Source organism: Netta rufina, assembly GCF_964035555.1.
Source record: "Netta rufina genome assembly, chromosome: 6".
Taxonomy (NCBI): Eukaryota; Metazoa; Chordata; class Aves; order Anseriformes; family Anatidae; genus Netta; species Netta rufina.
Genome location: NC_140129.1, coordinates 22773278 through 22782928, shown reverse-complemented (window position 1 = coordinate 22782928; position 9651 = coordinate 22773278).

Sequence of the window (9651 nt, the reverse complement as noted above, 5' to 3'; positions counted from 1 at the left end):
GGAATCCTTGCCCTATAGGTCTGATTCAAAGCAAAATGATGCCTGTAATTACTTCACATTGATTTTGATGCTCTCTCGAGTATCCAGTGATACTGTAGAACACGTTCAGTTAGACATGTTCCAGATACTCAGATTGGAAAAGACCTCTAAGATTATCAAGTCCAACCTTTAGCCTAGTACTAAAGTCCACCACTAAACTATGCTACTAAATTCTACATCTACATGTTTCTTGAATACCACCAGGGATGGTGACTCAATCACTTCCCTGGGCAGCCTGTTCCAATGCTGCACAAACCTTTCAGTAAAGAAATTTCTCCTAATATCTGACATAAAACCTCCCCAGCGCAACTTGAGGTCATTTACCCTCATCTTATCACTTGGTGCATGGGAGAAGAGCCCGATCCCCACCTCATCACAACCTCCCTTAAGGTAATTACATGTATAAAGTACAATGAGGTCTCCCCTAAGCCTTTTCTTCTCCAAGCTAAACAACCCCAGCTCCCTCAGCTGCTCCCACAAGACTCATTCTCTGGACCCTTCATCAGCTTTGTTGCCCATCTTTGAAGACACATAGAGTTTTAATTCTTGCTTATATTGTTGTATACTCATCTTGCTCCCTTAGTTTCTGTTTCCCAGTTTGTTTTACTTTTGTTTTACTGCTTGCTGTCCCTTCTGCTTCTCTCAAGTTTCACTCTTCATTATTTTTGGTTACTGCTTTACGCAAGTTTCATCTGAAAGACTTTTGGAGAAAGTCACTTTGCTTTCTGCCCCCTGTACTTCTTCTGCTGTCATTACTTTTTTTAGATGACAGGCCAGGGTTTTGTTTCACATGTTGCATACATAGCAGCGACAAATAAGGCCCTGTGTATTTATACCAGAACAGTGCTTTACAGGCTCAAGGAGTTTGCATACATCAGAAGGGAACTTATTTGGATTTAGAGGGACAAAAAGACCAACATTACTTGATGTCATTCCTGCTGCTAGGCTGAACAAGTAATGGCTGACCTGCTCTTCTGCTGTCCCCTAGCTGGATGCTTGCACTCCTGCCCGCCTTGGCCATTGCCGAGCCCTCTGTCCCTTCCAAACTGGGCTGATACCAGCCACGGGGCTGATAACCACAGCCTCCAGTAGAGCGCCATGGGCAGCTCCCAGCCCAGTGGGAAACCTAACCCACAGCCAGGGGGGCAGCCTCACGGCAAAGCTTAATCCTCAGAAGGCTGGAGCACCTCTCTATGAAGAAAGGTTGAGGAAACTGGACTTGTTTAGCTTGGAGAAGGCTCTGGGGAGACCTCATTGCGGCCTTCTAGTACTTGAAGGGGGCATATGTACAGGAGGGGGAACTCCTGTTTATGTCTGTTGATAGGACAAGGGGGAATAGTTTTAAACTAAAACAGGGGAGATTTAGGTTGGTAAGTAGGAGAAGGTTTTTCATTTGGAGGGTGGTGAGGCACTAGAACAGGTTGCCCAGAGAGGTCGTGGATGCTCCATCCCTGAAGGCATTCAAGGCCAGTCTAGATGGGGCGCTGGGCAGCCTGCTCTAGTGGTTAGCAACCCCGCCCAGAGTAGTGGGGTTGAAACTAGATGATCTTTAAGTACCTTTTCAGCCCAGGCCATTCCATGAGTCTACGATTAAATCACGAGCACAAACAGCACAACCCCTTCCCCGCCCCGCTGAGGCGGCCGCAACGCTCCGCGCCCCTCCTCACCGCCCCGGCGGCACCGCGCAGGCGCGTAGCGGCCAACAGCAGTGGCCGAGATGGCGGTGGGCGGGCCCGCTGCGAGTGTTTTAGTGAGGAAGGAGGAAGCTCGGTGCTGGCGCTGCTGCGCCTTGGGTCCCGATCAGACTAAGAAAGACCTCGCGCGCGCGGCGGCTCCTCGCCTTTGGGCTTGGGAGAGCTTTGCTCGCCGTTCCGTTTTGTTGCCCTTCGGCGCTGCTTGGGGACTAGGGCAGCCCTAGCTCCGCAGAGGGGCTGCAGCAGCGTTGTGGCTTCGTGTGCCCGGCAGGGGCAGTGGGCACGAAACTCTTTTTTAAAAAGAGAGTTTTAGGAAGGGTGGATAGTACGTCTGAAAAGGAGTTGTAGTGTTTGGGAAAGCACTTCACAGCGTCCGTTATAGCACAAACAAACGTGAAAGGCTTGGATGCTGTTTGCATTACATGTCCTTGAGCAATAGGAGAGCTGAAGAAGGGTACTTGTGGCTACAACATAAGAAAGAAGAATAAATATTTTTTCTGTGTTATTTAGCTGCTCAGCCTAAACACAGTTGCTATAGGGCCTTGTCACTTAGCTTTCCTGACACTGATGCTTAGCAACTTCCAGACTGCTCAAATAAACCAGGCCTTTGTACGTGTCTCCTTTGTCATTGTTAGTTAAAATTTAATATTTTAATAGTAATGCTGTGTATTTAGGGATCCAAGCATCTCATGTTATGAAGTGCTACATCTGAAATTTACTCTTAGAAAACTGGCACAGGTTGTACTAGTGGCAGTGAGGGCTTTGCTTTTCTCAGAAGCGTAGATCTGAGGCTGCTTTTGAAATATAATAAAGGTCCTTCTTCATGTGATCCACAGGAACCATTTGCAGCTGCACTAAGGAGTAACTCAACACTTGGGGCCAAAACCAAGCCTCTTTCCTTTCTGTTTTCCCAAGGACTTGCCTTAATCCAACTAGTTCAGTGAATAGTTTTCAGTGTTTATATATGTATATATGTGTATGTATGCACTCAGCTTTCTGAAGTGTCTTAAAGTATTTCTGAGGCCAAGAGGAATCTCTGACTGAAGACATGTTCTTTGTTAGGGTTTTGTGACTATCAGGTATGGTTGTTTTACTCTGTGTAACATGAAAAACAATGTGTTGATTTGTTGTCTTCTTAGGAGTGGCTTGCTTCCATTGCCAGTGACTGGTGAAGTAACAGACCTATAGAAATATGTCATATATCTGAGAGAGGCCTGTCCCTATGGAGACTTTATAACATGGTTTGAATATGGGAGGATCTACAATGAACATCTAATTTTTCATTGGAGTTAAGGAAAGTGTAAATGAAGAGCATAATGTTTCTCTGGGTATCACAGAATACTATTAATCCTACTTTGTCACTGCAGTGATGAAATCTGGCTTTGTATTAACCATTGCAAATAGCGTATTTTGCTTTCTTCAAAAGGAAGATGATTTCTGTACTCCTTCATGACGTGCATTGTGTAAGCAAATTATTCTTGGTACAAATGAGATAATGTGGCCGAGGAATTTGTGTGGGTCTGCCTGTCTTCATCAATGTGGCTTATTTTTTCACACTTTTGAAAAGACTGTGTGAGAAGGGTGGAAAATTAGGTACAAAATCTTTGGAGGGGAAGGGAGCAGGGCATAACAGACCTTTTCATGGAGCAAGTTCACCAAAATTGGTGAGCTTTTAGATCTTTGACTTTCTCTTCATTTTTCAAAAAATGAAATAGTTTAGTGAAAGGTATAATACTGGAAAGTTTAAGTTGTGTTCTAGATAACCATGCTTAAAGCTTCATATGAGTCAGAAATTACTGTTTTTCCAAAATCTACTTAAGATGTGGGCTCGCTGAAAATTCTTTTTTTCTTAGGGGTAGCCTTGTCATTATATTTATTAATATATAATATTTGAATATGTTTATATTCAATAATACATATTTGAATGTTTAATTACATGTTTACCTGTTCACTGCCATCAATATTTAAGATGAAAGTTCTGCTTACTGTTTCTGATTCAGATCAGTTGTTCTTTGGTTACAGTGTCTTGTTAAACAGTGTAAGAATGTTTCGTTATCATTACAGATAATGTAATGCATTAATAATCACTGATATCTTTTGCAAGTTAAATGAGAGTTGTCAACTGTGATGAATGTGTGCATTTGTTGTAGAGCATGGAGAATTAGATGCTGAAGAACTACAGAGATAGATAATCAATGGAATCTATCCTGGGAAGATAGTGAGCATTTTGCTGTGGCAGGCAGGCAGGTATAGCTCAGTGCTGGAGAGATTACCACCACTGTCTTGCTGACTGCCTTTTGAAGTAAAAAGTGGGAGGTAAAAAGAAGACTGAGCTTTTATACCTCATCTAGTTCTGTCACCATTCAAAATTAAATCATAATCTCAAGGAGGCTTCTCTAAGGTATTAATTTCAGTTGGTTCCCTAGTAGGCTAATGTAATGTAATGTAAATACCCTGTATTTGGAAAAGTGAAAACTTAAGATCATGTAAATGTAGGCCATGCATGGTAGCTAGCTTGCTTGCTCAAGGGTATTTTAGGTAAAACTTGCCTACTCCTCCTGCTTTTTTTTTCTTTTTCTTTTTGTTCCCCCACCCTGTGATGCAAGCTGAGATAATACTATTTGAATACAGCTGGAATTGCCTCCAGCTGATTGTATTTTAATCCCACCTCAGGCTTTTCCCCAAGGATTTTTTTTTTTTTTTAAGAGTTCAGCTTATCTCAAAATATTTCAGTGACTCTTCATCTAGATCAGTAAAATCACTGAGTAGGCCTTACATGATAAAGCATGGTAAACCCACTCCATGTTTCACTGTAAATTCTCTAAAAGAAACTGTCTCAGGAAACAGAAGTGTCTGATGTGAAGATAGGTATTTCAACAACACTTTCTATCAATGTAATTTGTGAAAATGTGGCCTTAAATGGAATAAAAATTGTCAACTTCATTACCCAGATTTTGTAACTGGGTGTTATTTTAGATTTTGAATTCCTCAACCAGTGGAGTTAGAGGGACATACCTTACAGTTTTACTTGAGGATGGAGTTCAATATGCTACATGTAGTTTACTATGTACACAGGAATTTTTGAAGAGGTCTAATCTTGTGCTTTTATTTTGTGTGCTTCAAGCCAGTGAGAGATGTTGTGTGTAATCTGTGCTTTTATGTTTATTCCCATGGTGTTATAAGTATATTAAATATTGAACTATTTTTTGAATTATAGTTTTGACACTGAAATGTATTCAAACTTTTGGATCCCTGTTAGTGGTGCTTGCATTGTAGTAATTAAATTCAAGTCAGTCATAAATGAAATATTCACATTCTGTTGCTCATGACTGAAATAAGTGTAATACGTTTATTTGTGCATATTTAGACTTCTTGCAAATATATTTTATGGTGATATAAAATACTGAATATGTGCAGTGTACAAGTGCTTTTATTTGTACAGTAAACATTTTTCCAGGAAATCTTTTCTGAAAGCAAAATAAAACTTATATTAACTGTATTATATAAAAACCTGTTATACAAACAGGATTTGCCACAGTTCATAATAGTGAAGTATTTATCTAGATTAAATTTTCCAACTTTTTTGTATTTTCAGCTTTACAATATCATGAAGTTTCAGTATAGAAAATGTAAATAATACATAAAAGGGGCAAATCCATCCAGCAGGAGACTTTAATTTGGTCCATCTAATTTCCATTCCAAAGAGAATAGCTACATTCTGTATTCATTAATAATCAAAACTTCCCAAGTGGGCATTAAAAAAAATAAAAATACAAGTAGTTAGATGAAGAAAAATGTTTCCTCATTAATAATGCATTTCCATCTACTACTCATACACAGATATACAATGAGAGAAAGTAAGCTTGCCATAGTGATGCCTTCATGCAATTACAAGGTTCAGGACATGCTCCTTTAGTATCGTTGATAAAACTGAGCATGGTGATGACTTGCATAGGTGATCTATCTGTGGATTGTGTTTATTTTTCTCCTGTTAAGCTATTTATTGGTTAAGTTCTATAATAGTCTTCTTTTCAAGCTTAGAAAAAAAATGATGCACGGAGGAGATGTAGTATATGTGATGCATTGACTGCTGTATGACATGAGTACGTTACCATTCCAACTTAAGGGAACTCTAGGTTCAGAGTAATCACATAGAAAGGACATTATGCATGCTCTTATCTAAAGTAGGTAAGAGGCTACTTAAAATTTATGTCAATGGCTGCATACCAAGTCTGTTTCAGGTCTGAAGCAATTTTACAGTTTAAAATTAGTATTTTCATTAGATGTTTACATTTGAAGCATGTTAAATTTGAAAGTGAGACTATGTTCCTTGGTATTTGTGCACAGCTGCTAGATACTACAGATAACAGAATTTCATCCACCTATATTCTTAGTGGGCTTTGCATTAGTGATAATGAGGTAAGAGAAGTAAACAGATAAGGAACATGGAGTTTGCATTTTCTTTTCCTGCATGCGAAAAGAGGAGAAAGAAAGGCAACTTGGGAAACTTTGGTAAACACATGATTGCAACCATTTGGAGTAGCTGCAAGTAATGATGCAGGTTGGAACAAAGTCTCAAATTACTATCAATAAAAAATAGTAAAACAGAAAATGCAAACGAGTAGTCAGTACTTACAGCAGACTTGGCATACAGGCCTTTCCTTATCAGACCTATTTTAATTAACTTTGCGCTTGGTCTTCTTAATGGAGATAGGCACCAGATTAGTACTTCTTGCTTTGTCAGTCACTGTAATGCTCTTAGTACAACATTGTTAGTTAACTCATACTGAATCTGGAAGCTCTGCTTTTTAAGAAGTAAAGGGCAGCTACCTCTTTGACTTGAATAGAACTAATTTGGACTTGATTGAGGATAGTACAAGAGGAATTTGGCAGCAGGTTTCTACAAGCAAGTTCATTATTCTGCAGCAGATGTAGCGCAGGGTATGTATAGCCTGAATGATAACTCTTGTAGTTGGAGTGATTGTCCTGATTACTTTGATATTTCAGTACAATAGCTATTCATGAATTACCAGGATATTACTCTGCATCTGTGGGTTATAATGTATTATGTATTTTTACCAACACGTTTTAAATGTAAATAGCCAAGATAAGTCTTCTTAGGCTCAAGCATAAGCAATACCAAAATCTCCTAAATTTTTGAAAGATGCTATGGATATGTTAGAATAGCTGTGTATTGATGCATGGGTATGCAAGCCTTGTGTTATTCCTAGCTTTATTTGGGTAACACAGAGCAATTTCTACCTAGTTAGAAATGGACTGCATTTAAAGGGAGCCCTGCCCAGAAAAGATAAAAATAAAAAATGTTTTTTGCTGTTCCTATTTCTAAAAACAGTGGTTTGTACCTGTCTCTAGAAGAAAAAGGCTTGAAGCAGTGGGTCTTCATTTATTTCACTGTACTTAAACAAGAAAAGAAGGTATCTGAGAAGGCAGGTCTGTCTTTGGCAAGGAAGGGACAGATAGACTACCGCAAATTGAGTTGTCGTCTATGTTTTGTTTCTTCACTTGTTGCCAGCTATCTAGGGAACTTAGAATTTCTGTAACTTTGCAAAGTCTCCCTTAGTTGCCCCCATTTCAGATTTTTCTTTTGGATAAACACAGACAAAGAGAAGGAAAGGAACAAAGCCTTTTTAACCCAATACAAGGATGGAGCTTTTCTTTCACTTGGAACAATTGTGGCAGTTGTTGCTTTTCCTCTTCCCCATCTTCTCCTTCCCCAGTTCACCTGTTTTGCTCAGTCTCTTGGCATAAATATGAAATTCCAAATGATGAAACTGGGCAAAACGGATTTAGTAAAGTAATGTTCATACATTATACTCTTTTCATTCATTTTATTTTTAATATTCCAGACCCTTTAAATGTGGCACAACCACAAATACTTCTTTAGACAATATGCTAACTTGTTCTTTGTAATGGATGTTAGTATTAGCTACTAGACTGAGATACAGCAGTTGTTGCTAATGCTTGCTATTGAAGGAAAAAAAAAGTGCTATTTGACTTTGTTATTCAGCACTCCTCTTTTAATGGAGTATATGCAGGCAGAGATTCTAGCTGGCCCAGTGATGCTATCATGTAAGATCTGATCCTGCACTAAAGGCACTAAAAAGTGCATAACTCCCGTCATTGCAGTAGAAGTAAGAGCAGTCAGCATGTCGTAAGATATGCAGCTATCAACAGTCAACCAATGTGAGGCAGAAGACAATTTGATCACGTATGAGAAGGATTGGGTTCTCTTAACTTAGAGATATTTAGTTAATTTATTTTGGTATCTTTATATGCAAAGATAAAGCAGAGTGTTGCTTGGTATTTTGACACTAATTTTAAATGAGAGAAGATGGAGCCACCTTGTGTTTATTGACTGTGAATGACTAAGTGTCTTACGTATTATTCTGACCCTAACACATAATGTAGGTAACTCTTAATTTGAGGGTCAACCAGTCAACCACTATAGAATTACTCCACGCTGGTTTAGAGCAGCGGGATTTTTAGTTAGAATTTCACTGCTCACCCACTAACTGAGTTACATTCTTTTTTGAATTCAGTTCTCTTCCTAGAGGAATTTCATAGTAAAGCTTTAAGATTACAAAATCATGTGAACATTTTTTAATATTTAAAAACAGTAATAAAAAGATCAGTTCCTTCTAAAATAAACACAGCATTTGAAGCAGAATAATATTTTAATAAAATTAAATCTAAGTATTCACAAAGCATTATGCATATACAGTACATACTGTATTTAAAGCCTACAGACCTTAAATCATTTTATTCTAATGTAGTCAGCTTTGGACACAAGCTAAACTTACTTCTTTTGTAATAAGAAAGTTTACAATTGTTCCTCAGAGTGATCTTACATATATACATATATATAACTATATCTATACTCCTACATGTAAGTGTAGGTATATACACACACTTGTGTATATGTTTGTATATAAACATACACACACGTACACACATGTACATAATGTACATATATAATATACACACATGCACACATCCAGGAATGTGTGTGTGGTATGTGTGTCCACATACAGCTATACCCTATCTAGGATCATTGTAGAGGGGCCAGTCAGTAAAAAGAGAACTGCAACCAACCACCCTTATAATTATAAACCAAGAACTTAAGTATTTTTTAATTATACAGGTTGTTAATAATTTGTATTGAACAAAAGGAACACAGTCTTCTGTATTATATAGAAATTAGATTTATTGCATTTGATTATGTTTGTGTGACACATGAAGAGTACCTGCCTGCTCATGATAGCTATCTTCTTTGATGTGAATTAAAAAAATAATAATACTGGAAACAAACTATTCAATTAATATATATGTTTTTGTGGATGCAATTTATGGTGATACCTTCCAGCACATGGCTGTTTTTCTGTATTGTTAAAGTACCGCCGTGTTGCTTTAATTGTTTTGGAAGGAGGCTGGTTTCTATGTCCTAATTGTTTTGAACCCAGAAGACTTGGTTACATTATTTGTTCTTTCTTTAGATGCAGAATCATTGCCGCTTATAGTAAAAAGCTCACTACAAGAAAGATAATCCAATTTTCAAAAGCGAGCAGAAGATTTTACTTGAATTTTAGATTGGTCAGGTTGGAGTTTTTTCTGTGTGAATTATTGTTATTGGTCTCCTATTTGTTCTGAAAACATATCCACAATAAAATACTGTTTCCATGACAGCAGTAAATAGTCATCTCCATGCAACGTAAACTGTAATTTCAGGACATGCATGTTATTTAAAAAATAAATAAAAATATAAGGTGCCTTGAGAATGCTGGCAGTTTTACGTTTAGAACATACGGTTAGTGTGTGTGTATGTATATATATTTACATCAGAACTGCTCAACTTTACCTTACAAGCTTCAGATTTAGGAAAATATACAGTACTTTTGCA